We start from the raw sequence: 14,024 nt of genomic DNA on the forward strand, positions 1-14,024 counted from the left end.
TCTCATATAATGTTGAGAAAACTGGATATACAGATGTGAAAAAAAGAAAGAAAAAAATTGGACCCTTACCTTAAGCCATACAGAAAATCAAATCAAAATTGATTAAAGACTTAAATGTAAAACATGAAATTGTAAAACTATAGATGCCCAGGAGTACATTTCCTTAACATTGGTATTAGCAATGACTTACTGGATATGACACCAAAAGCAAAAGCAACAAAAGCAAAAATAAACACGTGTAATTATGTCAAACTAAAAAGCTCATGCACAGCAAAGGAAGCAATCAACAAAATGAAAATGCAGCATAAGAAATGGGAAAAATATTTGTAAGCTATATATCTAAAAAGAGGTTAATAACAAAAATATAAGGAATTCATACAACTCAACAGTAAAAAAAATTAAAAATATAATTTAAAAATGGGCAAAGGAACTACATAGACATTTATCAAAAAACAAAAATAAAAACTAATGGCCACTAGGTATATGAAAATGTGGTCAACATTAAGAGTCATCAGGGAAATGCAAATCAAAGTCATATTGAGATATTACCTCACATCTATTAGGAAGGCTGTTACTTAAAAAAAAATAGTAACAGCAAATGTTGACAAAATGTGGAGAAAATGGAACGTTGAAGCACAGTTGTTAGGAGTGTACATTGGTGTAGATAGCATGGAAAGTCATATGAAAGTTCTTTAAAAAATTAAAAATAAGTCTACAATATAGTCCAGCAGTACCACTCTGCATATTTAACCAAGGAAATTGAAATTAGGATCTCAAAGAGATAGCTGGACTCCTATGGTCACTGCAACATTGTTCACAATAGCCAAGATATGGAAACAATTTATGTGTCCACTGGTGGATAAATGGATTAAAAAATGATATATACATACAATAAAATATTCAGACTTAAAATAAGGAATCTTCCCATTTGCAACAACATGGACGGATCTTGAAACAAGCCAGACACAGAAAGAGAAATACCGTGTGAGCTCACTTATATGTGGAATCTCAAATAGTCAAACTCACAGAAGCAGAAAGTAGAATGGTAGTTGACATGACTAATGGGAGAGGGGATTAAGAGGGTAATGGTTAAATGGTACAAAATTTCAGTTATTTAAGATAAATAAATTCTGGAGATTTTATGATGTAACATAGTACCTATAGCTAACAATATTTTATTTTACACTTAAACTTTGCCAAGAGGGTAGATCTTATATTAAACAATCTAACTGCACACACACAAATAATCATAAAGGAGGTGAGAGAAAACTTTGGGAGGTGACGGATATGTTTATGGCCTTGATTGCAGTGACAGTTTAGTGAGTATATTCTTATCTTCAAACCCATCAATTTATATACATTAAATAAGTATCACTTTTTCTATGTCAATCATACCTTGATAAAGTGGTTTTAAAATAAGTTAGAAAAAGAAGTATAGTTTATATTTTAAGAAAGGAAAGAAAAACATAAAATGTTCAATTAAAACTAGAGAAAAGAGAAAAAGACTGGAAGACCAAAGCCAAAAAAAGATATTTATAAAATTTATAAAAAGGCATTTATTAAAAGACAACTAACAGAAAAGTTACCAATGTGGTAGATGTTAAACCAACTATATCAACAATCACTGTAAATATCAGTGTCTAAATACACAGAGTGTAATTGCCAAAACATGGAAGCAACCTAAATGTCCATCAACAGCTGAGTGGAGAAAGAAGTTGTGGTATATTTATACAATGGAATACTACTCAGCCATAAAAAGAATAAAATAACGCCACTTGCAGCAACATAGATGGACCTATAGATCATCATTCTAAGTGACGTAAGCCAGAAAGAGAAAGAAAAATACCATATTATATCATTCATATGTGGAATTTAAAAAAAAAAGAGAAAAGAAAAAGGCCACTATGAACTCATCTACAGAACAAAAACAGACTCACAGACATAGTAAACAATCTTATGGTTACAAGGGAAAGAGTGTGGGAAGGGATAAATTTGGGATTTTGAGATTAACAAATGTTAGCCACTATATATAAAAATAGATTTTTAAAAGTTTCTGCTGTATAGCCCAGGGAACTATGTTCAATATCTTGTAATAACCTTTAATGAAAAAAATATGAAAATGAATATATGTATGTATATTCATTCCTGGGACATTATGCTGTACACCAGAAATGGACACATAGTACTGATGGTACTTCAATAAATAAATAAATACGCAGAGTGAATTAACAAAAAACAAGATTCAATAAATACACATAATAAGTGATACAAGTAAATGTACCATGCTAACAAAAATACAAAGAAAGCTGAAGTAATCATATTAAATTCAGACAACACAAGCTTCAGAGAAAGTAAAATTCTCAGGGACAAAGAGAGAAATTACATAATGAAAAAGAAGTCAATTCTCCAAGAAATCATACCAGTTCTAAGTGTGTATGCATTTAACAACAGAACACCAAAATTCACAGGGCAAAACCTGACAGAACTGCAAGGAGAAATAGACAAATCCACTATTACAGTTGGGGATGGAGACAACACCCTTTGATTAATAACTGACATATCCAACCAGCAGAAAATCTGGAAGGATATACTTGAACTGAACAACACCATCAATGAACTGGATTTAATTAATATGAACAGAATATTCCATCTTACAACAGCAAAATACACACCCTTCTCAAGTTTACATGCAATTAACCAAGATACACAAGTGTCTGAGCCATAAAACACATCTTAACAAATTTGGAAGATAAACCATATGTGTTCTCAGACCACAGTGTAACTGAAGAAATCAGTAACAGAAAGAGAGGAAAATCCCAAAATACTTGGAGATTAAATGACACATTTTAAAATAACACCTGGATCAAAGAAGTCTCAAGAGAAATTTAAGAAATATTTTAAACTAAATGAAAATACACTATCAAAATTTATGAGATACAGTGAAAGCAGCACTTAAAAGTAAAATGTAAAGCATAAAATGCATATAATTAAAAAGAAGAAATCTCTAAATGTATAATCTAATCTTTTGCCTTAGGAAACTAGGAAAGAGAAAATTAAATCCCATGTAAGATGAAGATAAGAAATAATTTTTAAAAATAGAGTGAGAATCAATAAAACTAAAAAAAAAAGTCAATAAAGAAAACGAATGGAATCAAAATCTAATACTTTAAAAAGACTGATAAAACTGAAAAACCTCTAGCCAGGTTAAAACACACCCCTCCCAAAAAAAAGCTGACAAAAATACAAATTGTTAATATCAGAAAGGAAAGAGGCACCATCACTACTGATCACATGAACACTGAAAGGATAATAAAATAACACAATGAACAAATCTGTGTTTCAAAGTTTGGTAACATAGATAAAACAGACCAATTCCCTAAAAGATACAATCCACCAAAACTCACAAAGAGAAAGATAATCTGAATAGACTTTTAACTATTAAATAAATGGAATCAATAATTAATAGTCTTCCAAAAAGAATGTAACAAGCCCAGATGGGTTTACCAGTGAATTCTACAAAATATTTTAAAAAGCAATACCAATTTTCTACAAACTGCTCCAGAATATACCAAAAAAGTGTGTGGGGGGGGAATTTCTAATTCAGTCTTGAGGCCAACAGTCTCTTAATACCAAAACCAGAAAAAGACATTACAATAAAGGAAAACTACAGGCCAATATATCTTATGAACATAGATGCAAATATCCTCAACAAAATATTAGCAGAAGAATTATATACCATGACAAAGTCTGATTTATCCCCATTATGCAAAGCTGTTTCAGCATTCCAAAATAAATTAATGTGATCTATCACATCTACAGGATAAAGAAAAGAATTATATGACCATATCAAAAACATGCAGGAAAAGCATTTGAAAAAACCCCAACATCCATTTATAATAAAAACTACCAGCAAACTGAAAATGAAGGGAAACATCTTTAACCTTATTCTAAAAACTATCATAGGGAGTGGGGGATATAGCTCTGTGGGACAGTGCATGCTCAGTATGCACGAGGTCCTGGGTTCAATCCCCACTACCTCCATTTTAAAAAACTATCAAAATGTACGGTTCAAATTACACTTAATTGTGAGGAACTAGTTGTGTTCCCGCTAAGACTAGGAACTAGGCAAGGATGTCCACTCTCACCACTCCTATTCAACACAATACTGAAGGTTCTAGCTAATGCAAAAAAGAAAAACATATGTAAGAAAAATAAAAGGTATACAGATAAGAAAGAGCTTTTTTAAAAGCCAGCTGGTTTATTGTGTCATTTAATACCGCTGTTGCCTTACTGATTTTATTGTCTGGATGATCTGTGTATTGATGCATGTGGGGGTGTTAAAGACTCGTACTATTATTGTATTGTAGTCAGTTTCTCCTTCTACATCTGTTAATATTTACTTTCTCTATTTAGGTGCTCCTGTTTGGGGTGCATGCATGTGAATGACTGCTAATTTCTTCTTCTTGAGTGGATCCCATTATCATTATAGAATGTCTTTTTCAGTCTCTTGTAATAGACTACCTTAAAGTCTAATTTTTTTCTAAAATGAGTATTGCTACCTCCACTTTCTTGTTGTTTCCACTTGTATGGAATGGCTTTTTCCATCCTTTCAATTTTGGTGTAAATATGTCTTAAGTTTGAAGTAAGTTTCTTGTAAGCAGCATATAGAAAGGTCTTTTTCTTTTTAAAACCAATTATGTCTTTTGATTGGAGCATTTAGCCCATCGATATTTAAAGTAATTAAGTATGCACTTATTGCCATTTTATTGCTTGTTTTCCAGCTGTTTATGTAATTCTTCCCTATTCTTTTTTGCTTCTTTTTTTCTTCCCTTGTAGTTTGATGATTTTCTTTAGTGGCTTGATTGTGTTCCTTTCTCTTTTGTTTTTTATTGTAGGTTTTTGATTTCTGGTTACCACGGGGTTCATACATGTTGATCTGTAACTGTGTTTGTTTTAAACAGGTAGTCCTTTAAGTGCAAACACATTCTAAAATATTTGCATCCTTTTACTCCCTTCCCACACACTTTGTGTGTTTGATGTTACATTTTACATCTTCCTGTTTGTCCCTTTACCGTTTATTGTAGTTACACTTTATTTTACATTTTTTTTCCTTTTACTCTGCTCTAGCCTACTTAAGTGGTGGATCCTTAGCCTTTACTATAGATTTGCCTCTACTAGTGGGATTTTTCCTTTTCTATAGACACTTACTTCTTGGTACAGCCTTTTCTTTTCTACTTACGGAAGACCCTATTAACATTTCTTTTAGGATCTGTTTAGATTTGATAAACACTTTTAGTTTTTAGTTTAAGCTCAAAATGGCTTAAAGATCTAAACGTAAGATTTGAAACCATAGGACTTCTTGAAGAGAACATAGGCAGAATGCTCTTCAGCATAATCTGTAGCAACATTTTTTTAGCTCTCTCTCCTAAGGCAAAAGAAGTAAAAGCAAAAGTAAACAAATGGGACCTAATTAAACTTAAAATTTTTTTGCACATCAAAGGAAACTATGGACAAAATGAAAACACAGCCTACCGAATGGGAGAAAATATTTCCAAATAATATGACCAATAAGGGGTTAATATCCCAAATTTATAAGCAGCATGTACAATTCAATATCAAAAAAAAACCCCAACCAATTAAAATATGGGCAGAACACGTGACTAGACATTTTCCCAAAGACATACAGATGGCCAACAGACACATGAAAAAATGTTCAACATTGCTAATCATTAGAGAAATGCAAATCAAGACCACAATGAGGTATCATCTCACCTGTCAGATTGGCTATCATCAAGATATCTACAAATAACGCATGCTAGGAAGGATATGGAGAAAAGAGAACACTAGTATACTGTTGCTGGAGTTGCAAATTGGTCTAGCCATTGTAGAAAAAAGGATAGAATTTCCTTAAATGACTAAAAATAGAACCACCATATGATGCAGCACTTCCACTGCTGGGTATACATCCAGAGAAAACAAAAACACTAATCTGAAAAAAATCCATGGACTCCAGTGTTCAAAGCAGCATTATTTACAATTGCCAAGCAAACTAAGTCCCCATCAACAGATGAATGGATAAAGGAGAAGTGGTATATATATACAGTGGAACATTATTCTGCCATAAAAAAGAAACACTGCCATTTGCAGTAACATGGATGGACCTAGATGGTATTATTCTTAGTGAAATAAGTCAGAAAGAGAAAGCCAAATAGTATATGTTATTAATTATATGAGGAACCTAAAAAATAAAATGAATGTATATAAACAAAACAGAAGACTCACAAATATAGAGAACAAACTAGTGGTTACCACTGGGGAGAGGGGAGAGGTGAGGGGTGAAAAAGGGGCATGAGATTAAGAGACACAAACTACTATGCATAAAATAAATAAGCAACAAGGATATATTGTACAGCACAGGGAAATGTAGCCATTATTTTGTAATTATTTTAAATGGAATATAATCCTTAGAAATAGTGAATCACTATGTTGTGCACCTGAAATAAACATAAAATTGTAAATAATCTATATTTCAATTTAAATAAATAAAATTACCTGCTGTCCTCTCTAAAATGAAATAAAGACCTTTTTGTTTACAGATGCCAAGGCTGTCTAAGGACAAAATCCCAAAGGATCAAGAACAACAGAAAAGCATCCTGGATTTAGCAATTATGTTATGATTACAGGATGCAAGGTTATATACAAAAGTCAGTATCTGTCATACAACAGTGAACAATTAGAATTTGAAATTTGAAATACTGCTCCAGTTATATTCTCCTCTAACAAATATTTGGGTATATTTAGATAGAAATATAATATATATAAGATCTATATGAGGGAAACTACAGGTGAAAGAAATCAAAGAAGATGTAAATAGAGAAATATGCCACTTTGATAGATAATACTTAAGATCTTTAAGTTGTCATTTCTTCCCAACTCAATCTATTAGATTCATTATAATGTCAATAAAATCTGTAGTTATATCCTTTCATTTATGATATTAACACTTTGTGTTCTCTCTCTCCCTCTTAGTCTTTTCAATATAACCAGAGAATCAACAATTATATTGGCCTTTCAAAGAATTAGCTTTTAGTTTCCTTGGTTTTCTGTAATTTTTTGTTTGTATCATTGATTTTAGCTCTCACCTTTAGTATTTCCTTTCTTCTGTTTGCTTTGGATTTAACTTGGTTTTTTTTTCTTACTTGTTCTATTCTTTTTTTTTTTTTTTAAGGATTTATTCTTTATTTGACTTACCACGTTACATAGATACAGAAAAGCAACAGCTATACATTAAGCATCATACCTGTCTAAGGCATTATCCTTCATGCTGTAATATCTGTAGATTATGATAATATTTATCTGATGTTTACTGTACCTTTCTGATCCCAAGAATGGATTCTGATTTGGACAGCTCTCTTTATATATATTATTAAATACATAAATATAAATAAATACATAAATATATAATTGAAGCATGGTCAGTTTACAATGTTGTGTCAATTTATGGTGTACAGCTTTTTCCCCCCCTGTTCCAGTCTTCCTCCTCCTGTTTGGCATTCTAATGACACACACAGTAAACTGTCTGATACTGCTCTTGAGCTCTTAGCTGCTGTGTTCTCTGCTCCCTCTCTCATGCATCGTTTCTGTCTCCCTTTTTTACTGTTGTGTCTTCTAGGATTTTTATTTGATTATTTTAGTTTTCATTTCTTTGATAGAATTCCTCATGTTTCCATCATGTACATCTTTTTCACTAGATCTTTTAACATTAAACAGTTATTTTAAAGTATCTGATGACTCCAATTACTAGGTCATATCTAAATACAGTCCTTGCTATTTTGCTGCATTTTTTTCTAGATGATGGATTGTTTTTTTTTTTTCTTGCTTTCTCTAGTGTTTTTAAATTTGTGATGAAATGCCATACATTGTAACATCTTGTGAAGTATATCAGAGACTAAGATACGTAGTATTATACATGTAGCATTTTTTATATGAAAATATACCTATCTTTTCTCAATCATTAAGTGTGGAAGATTGAACTACTCTTATCAGAAATTTAACTACATAGATTTCACTGTTATTCTGTTAACCTTCCATGCAACACAAACTTCAAATTTAATTTAATTATGCTTTGTGTTTATAAAGGAGGCTCTGACAGGTGAAGAGTTCTTTTTAATGTTTTTGCCCACCAAGGGCATCTCTCAGCCATCACTGCATATCTCTGCTTCATAGGGTATGTCTTTCTACGCTCTTGGCCTTCTATAACCACTAAATTCCTATTGCTTGCTGTTCAGTGCTTGCCAAGCTGATGCTGGAAGATAGCTTCAGTTTTGTCCTGGTCCAGACTCAATATTATGTATGCCCTGTGTTCCTGCGCCTTGGAGATGAGTTCTCTCAGCATTCTTGCCACCTGTACCATAGCAGGAAGCCAACCTGTCTTGTATCTATAGTGTGTCTTGTGCAGGAGAGTATATATTACCCTCTCCCACAGTAGTATGAGACCTCAAATGGTATTAGTGTGGGATCCTGGGCTCTGCAAATTTTCCTGTGATTATAATAAATAAATAAGAATTTATTAATGGCAGCGGACTCCATTTCATAGTATATATTTTTGATAACTCTCTATTCAGTTCTTTTTACTTTTAAGTTTTTTGGAAATCACATTGAGTAAAACTTCAGACATCCAGAGATCTAAACCATTCAAACAAATCACATATTTCCATTTCTATATTACAGTTGATCATCAGCATTTTCTTTTCCATTTTGTCCCATTTCTAATTTTATAATTTCCCCTAAACAACTTTTTTGGAGCCTGGACATCATTCTTAAATTTTATTTGCAGGACTGCTTTGCTTAATTGAATTCCATGCTGCCTGAGAGTGGTTAGTTATCAGAACAGCCCCTGTGACAGGCAATTCCCTGGGGTATTTCTGATGGTTTCCAAATCACATATGTGAATGGCTATTTCTTTGTGTGACAAAAGAAGTCGATCGGGCAGAACAACGTATGTGGATAATTTAGAAATTACATATGAGAAAAGGGGATCTATATACAACTACAATTCAAGGTCTTCTTGTCAAGGGTACTAGACTAATCAGTCATTACTTCTAAATTCACATAGTCTATTTATCTCTTGTGCTGAAGTGTTGAAAGCCAAGATTAATGATGGCAATGGGAGTGTAGCTTTTGCAAAAGATGGTGACAAGATATCCTTGGAGAATCTTCCCTCTGTTATCCAAAGTTTTCCAATAGACTAGTATGAAGATAGAAATATTTTGGCTACTTAACTTTCTAATTTGAGTATAAGTGGTAAATTACATAAATTATCCAGACAGATCATGTCTGATGTTATTTTCCCATTAGTTGAATGTTTCATTGATTTATATCTAATCTGCCTTTTTTCCCCCCTGACACCATTGCATAGACTATAACAAATCCAATTGACTTTCTCTGGCTATTTTCATAATCTTTCATTGCAATTTGCTCCATCTTGTTTGGGATTAAAAATTTAGGTGACATCAAATGCTAAGATAGTAACAAATGTGATCATGTTAATACACTTGTGTTACCACAATTTTGGCTAGTTTGGTTTGTTTAAAGAATAATGATAGTAAGACTCAACTCATCAATATGATTGCCATTTGGTCAATCCAAAGAGAAATATAACCAAAGCAAAACTTTTGTTTCCTCCTCTCCTGTAAATGCCTTTGCACAGCCAGCTATAATATATACACATAATAAAAAAATAAAATGTTACAAACATTATTAAAAAATATTTTATGGTACACCACTACCTGAGGGATAAGGGTTCAACTTTTTAGTGTGCATAACACAGTAAATGCCATGTAAAATCTTACCCTATCTTTTCACCCTCACCTGATGTTTTTGCCTGAAAATGCAGTGCTCTGCCAACCTTGAACTTATGACTGATCTCAAGCATTTGGTGCCCTCACCGAAGTCTGTACGTAGGTACATGCCACTTTTTCTTTTTGCCATTTCCTTCCCTGGAATATCCATCCTACTCCTGCCCACTAGTCTTAATATCCAGTTCAAATATTACACTGCGTACCTGCCCTTAGTTATTCACTTTTTCACAATAGTAAATACATTCTTCTATTAAAGAATCAATTATATTGTATTTTTTCTGTCTATATTTTATAGGAATTTCATTCTGTATTTCTTCCCTACTAAACTGACTATTGGAAGAGTAGTCCTTATTATAATAATATTAGCAGGTATTATAATAATATCATTCTTTTTATAGTCTCAGTGTCCTAGGATATTGCTGCTTATCCAATATGCATTCATTGAGTGATAAATAACTAACATGTCTTTGATGACGTATTGATTGAAGTAATAAATAAAGGAGTGAATTTGGATTGTTAGTAATTAGCTGACTCTAAAGAAATTTGTGAAAGGATCAGCACAGTTACTTTTCCATTTGAGGAAGAAAAGCTTAAAATATATTACCTTTTGGCAGTGACCATATTGCTTATCTGTAGAGAAAATTTAAGAAAACAGAAAAAGTAGATACCAAAGACGATCTCCTTTCATCTGCCTCATGCCAAAGCACAGAATACTTCTGCTTTACAAACTTCAAGCATTTTATCACAATTTTATTGTTGTTACTTTATTACACAGCATGTATTGAGTTATGTTATTATGTCATGTTTTGAAGACTTATTTTTTATAACAACCTATAATCATAGTTCTAGTAACCTGACAAATATTCAATAGTTAATAATTGTCACAGCCCAGATGGCTTGTGCCAATTGTTCTTAAAGCTAGCTGTCTCCACTGATAGCCTCATTGGCGTCCCACAGTCGCTTGGATTCACAGATGCTGGCTCATTCTAGCAGAACACAAAGTAAATTGGTATGTAAAATCATAATGACAAGTTGCTAATTTTCCGTGGGACGTGCAAAATTCTGGATCAATCAACAGTACTTTTAGTCTAACCAGGGTTGTCTCACTGTAGACTAGCTGTAGACTAGTGGCATAAAAGCCAAAGTATCACAAGTGTGCTTGGTGATCAGTACCTGATAAAGGGGAAATGGAGGTTAGAACTCAGGCTGTACAATTAATGGCACTGGGTTCTCATGTGCCTGCCAGGCAGCCCCGGTATTAACTTCAGTCTGATAGGGTTTCCTCTCTTGCTGACCAGTTTGAATATTCACTGCCAATACATTACCTTGTCACTCACTTTTTCTGTATTTATTCCTTCATTGATAAATCTTTCTCCTTATGATCGACACAGTCTTTCTCTTGATATGTTCATATTTTTCAGATCAGGTTACTCCCTCATGTTGGTGCTCAGGAGTCTCCTTAAGACTGTCAATTTTGAACTTACACCATCACAGCAACAGCAAGTTGATATTTAAATTAGTCATAAATCAGGTACTGTACCAAATATTTTTTTTCAATGAATTTTTACACTAACCTTTGAAATATTTTTTTCTGTTTATCCCTGCCTTACAAATGAGGGAACTGATCTTAAGGAATTTAAAAACCATCCTCAAGAACATAAAATGTTATGTGAAGAAATCAGGGTGAAAAATCAAGCTCTGTATGTCTGCAGAGCCTGAGTGCTTAACATTCAGATGCTTATGAGTTGATTTTATTACTTAGCTCTCGGAGGGAGAGATTGGTTCCACTTCCGTATTTCTGGGGACATGCCACTGTTGACGCCGTGTGCTTCCTGGAGCAGCCATTATTACTCCCTTTTCACAAATGAGGAAAGTGATGCTTAGAGAGATGAGGTGAACTGTCCAAAGTCACAGCAGCTAGGAAGTGGCATCACAGATTTTAGAAGTGAAACTCTCTGGATTTCAGCATCTTTGATCTTCCCACTACATGACGTTGGTGAAAAAATTGCCTGCCCACTCAAATTAATGAGGGAAATAGAATGCTTTTAGTACTCAGTTGAAGAGGAGTTGTCCTCCAGGGGCTGAGTTGCATGGACGTACACTATCTTAGATTCTTAGAAATAGGTATTTTCACGTGGTGTGACCTGTGTTTCTCATTCACTTTAGATACTGACATTTAAGAACTTAAAATTCTTCAGGGGAAAGTGATGAGCTGGCATTTAATGTAGTAAACAAAGAATGCTGGAAAAAAATTATTTGGATAATACAATAATGTACTGCTTTCTAAAATATAACCAATATTGAAAGAGAATGAAAGTAAGTTTTATCCCTTTTCAAAAAGTCCACATTCCTTCTCATATGGAACAGATAACTACTAGGCTTTAATATGCATAACGTATATGACTTTCACTGTTTTTCTTGTACCCTAAATCATTGATAAGAAATATTCCCAAATATTTAAGGTTTACACATGGTTGGTTAAAAACATATAAACAAGCTTGCCTGCTTGTATCATTTTCTCCTGTGCTTTCAAATGATAAAATGGTTGGAAAAAAGTCTTGCTTCTTTGGAACCAACAGTGGTGTGGCAGGGGGAAGAATGTATCAGTTGGAAACTTGTGTTAATTTTCATTCTAGTGACAACAACAGCATATATAACTAACAAAAATTGATACCATGATAACAGTAACAGTTATGAGTTTTTAGTTTCAATTCTGTATCAGAGAATGGTATCCTACATGTTCACAGTAGTACCATAAGCAATTATAATTAGTTCCATTTGTAAGTGAGGAAGAAAAAAAACAAACAAAACTGAGTCATTGTAACTTGCTCAAAATCATGCAGTTAATGTATCAGGCGTAGTCCTACTGGGAAAACAGAAACTGAGATAATTTATAACACAAGAAATGGGTCACACAAGTAGCAAAAGGTCAGTTAGGGGACAGTGAGGCAGCCTAAGGATTAGCAGCACCGGGAAGCCACTCGCACTCCTAGGGTAAAGGGACAAATGCAGGAGGCAGTGTTATACCTAAGTTACTGAGTGGAAGATGGAACTACAAAAGGGCCGGCTGTCAGAAACTAAAGCCAGTTCTGATGCTGCTGCTCAAGAGACTGTCCAAGGCAGAGAGAGTAGGGAGAATTTACTTGTGTTCTGAGGGCAGACAGACCTAACAAAACAGGGGTTGATAGACACTTGTGATTAGTTTTAAGACCTATGCTCTTTTTCTCAGGTCACAATGCTATTTCTATGTATTACCGAAATATTTACTATATAATTTTGGGGGAAAGGGTTTAATTCTCTTGGCCTTTTTTTTGTTGTTGTTCCTTGTTTTGAAGAAATTGTGTACAGTTAATTGATAGAACTGTTATAAAACTCAGATCTCCTGAAACTGTCAGTGTAGGGTTTTCCTCTGTGTCAAACTACCTTTATGGCCTTGAGGACTAATGTTTTATATCCTAACTGAAAACATTTTATTCCCATTGCATCAGTTTCTTGCTCGAATGGTACCCTGTAACATGGATAGTAGATTGGTACAGAGCTAAAAAATCTCAATTACCTTTAGAGGCTTAACGACTTGAAATGGCTTGTTCATCTTAAAAGACTGGTAGATCAGTTCACTAACAGCTATATTCCCAAGAAAAAATCCTTTGTCATTGAAATTATATTCACCAGGGATTAAGCATTAAGAATAGGATTGTGACATTCTAGCTCATGAAATTGCTAACGACCACAAAAACTTTGATAGCTAGACAAGGAGTCAAAGCATAGAGTTGTATTCCAGAACAAGCAAGATTTGGATGATTTGTTGCAAATTATTTCCAAGAATTCTACTAGACTATAGCTAACCTGTAATCTTAGGAGTATCCATTTCATGGGCAGGCAAAATCCAGGAAGGAGGAATAAACCATTGATGGCTCTTTCCCAGTGCTAGCTCCAGTGAAACCCTTGAACACTAAGTCAATGTGAATATCAAGGAACAGAAAGATTCAGACAATGGAGATCCATTATGATTCTAATTTTTATTCGCAGCCTAGGTTCTTTACTCAGGGGAGATGACCAGCAACAGCTTCTTGACATCAGACTCACTAAAAAAACAACCATGACAAGCAGAATTGTGCAAATTAGATTGACAGGCAATTGATATTCAAGGAGAAGTTAGCAGCT

The 14,024-nt window shown here is 33.6% G+C and overlaps 1 long non-coding RNA gene across 1 annotated transcript in view; it reads left to right on the plus strand.

Annotated features, from left to right (window-relative positions):
* LOC116667022 overlaps positions 1 to 11,359 on the plus strand; it is a 429,450-nt gene extending 418,091 nt beyond the window's left edge. Inside the window, exon 4 of the long non-coding RNA XR_004323799.1 lies at positions 11,282 to 11,359. This is a non-coding gene — a long non-coding RNA (uncharacterized LOC116667022). The remainder of the gene's footprint in view (positions 1 to 11,281) is intronic.
* The last annotated feature ends 2,665 nt before the right edge of the window (positions 11,360 to 14,024 follow it).

This window comes from Camelus ferus, chromosome 11, assembly GCF_009834535.1.
Source record: "Camelus ferus isolate YT-003-E chromosome 11, BCGSAC_Cfer_1.0, whole genome shotgun sequence".
In the NCBI taxonomy this organism is placed as follows: Eukaryota; Metazoa; Chordata; class Mammalia; order Artiodactyla; family Camelidae; genus Camelus; species Camelus ferus.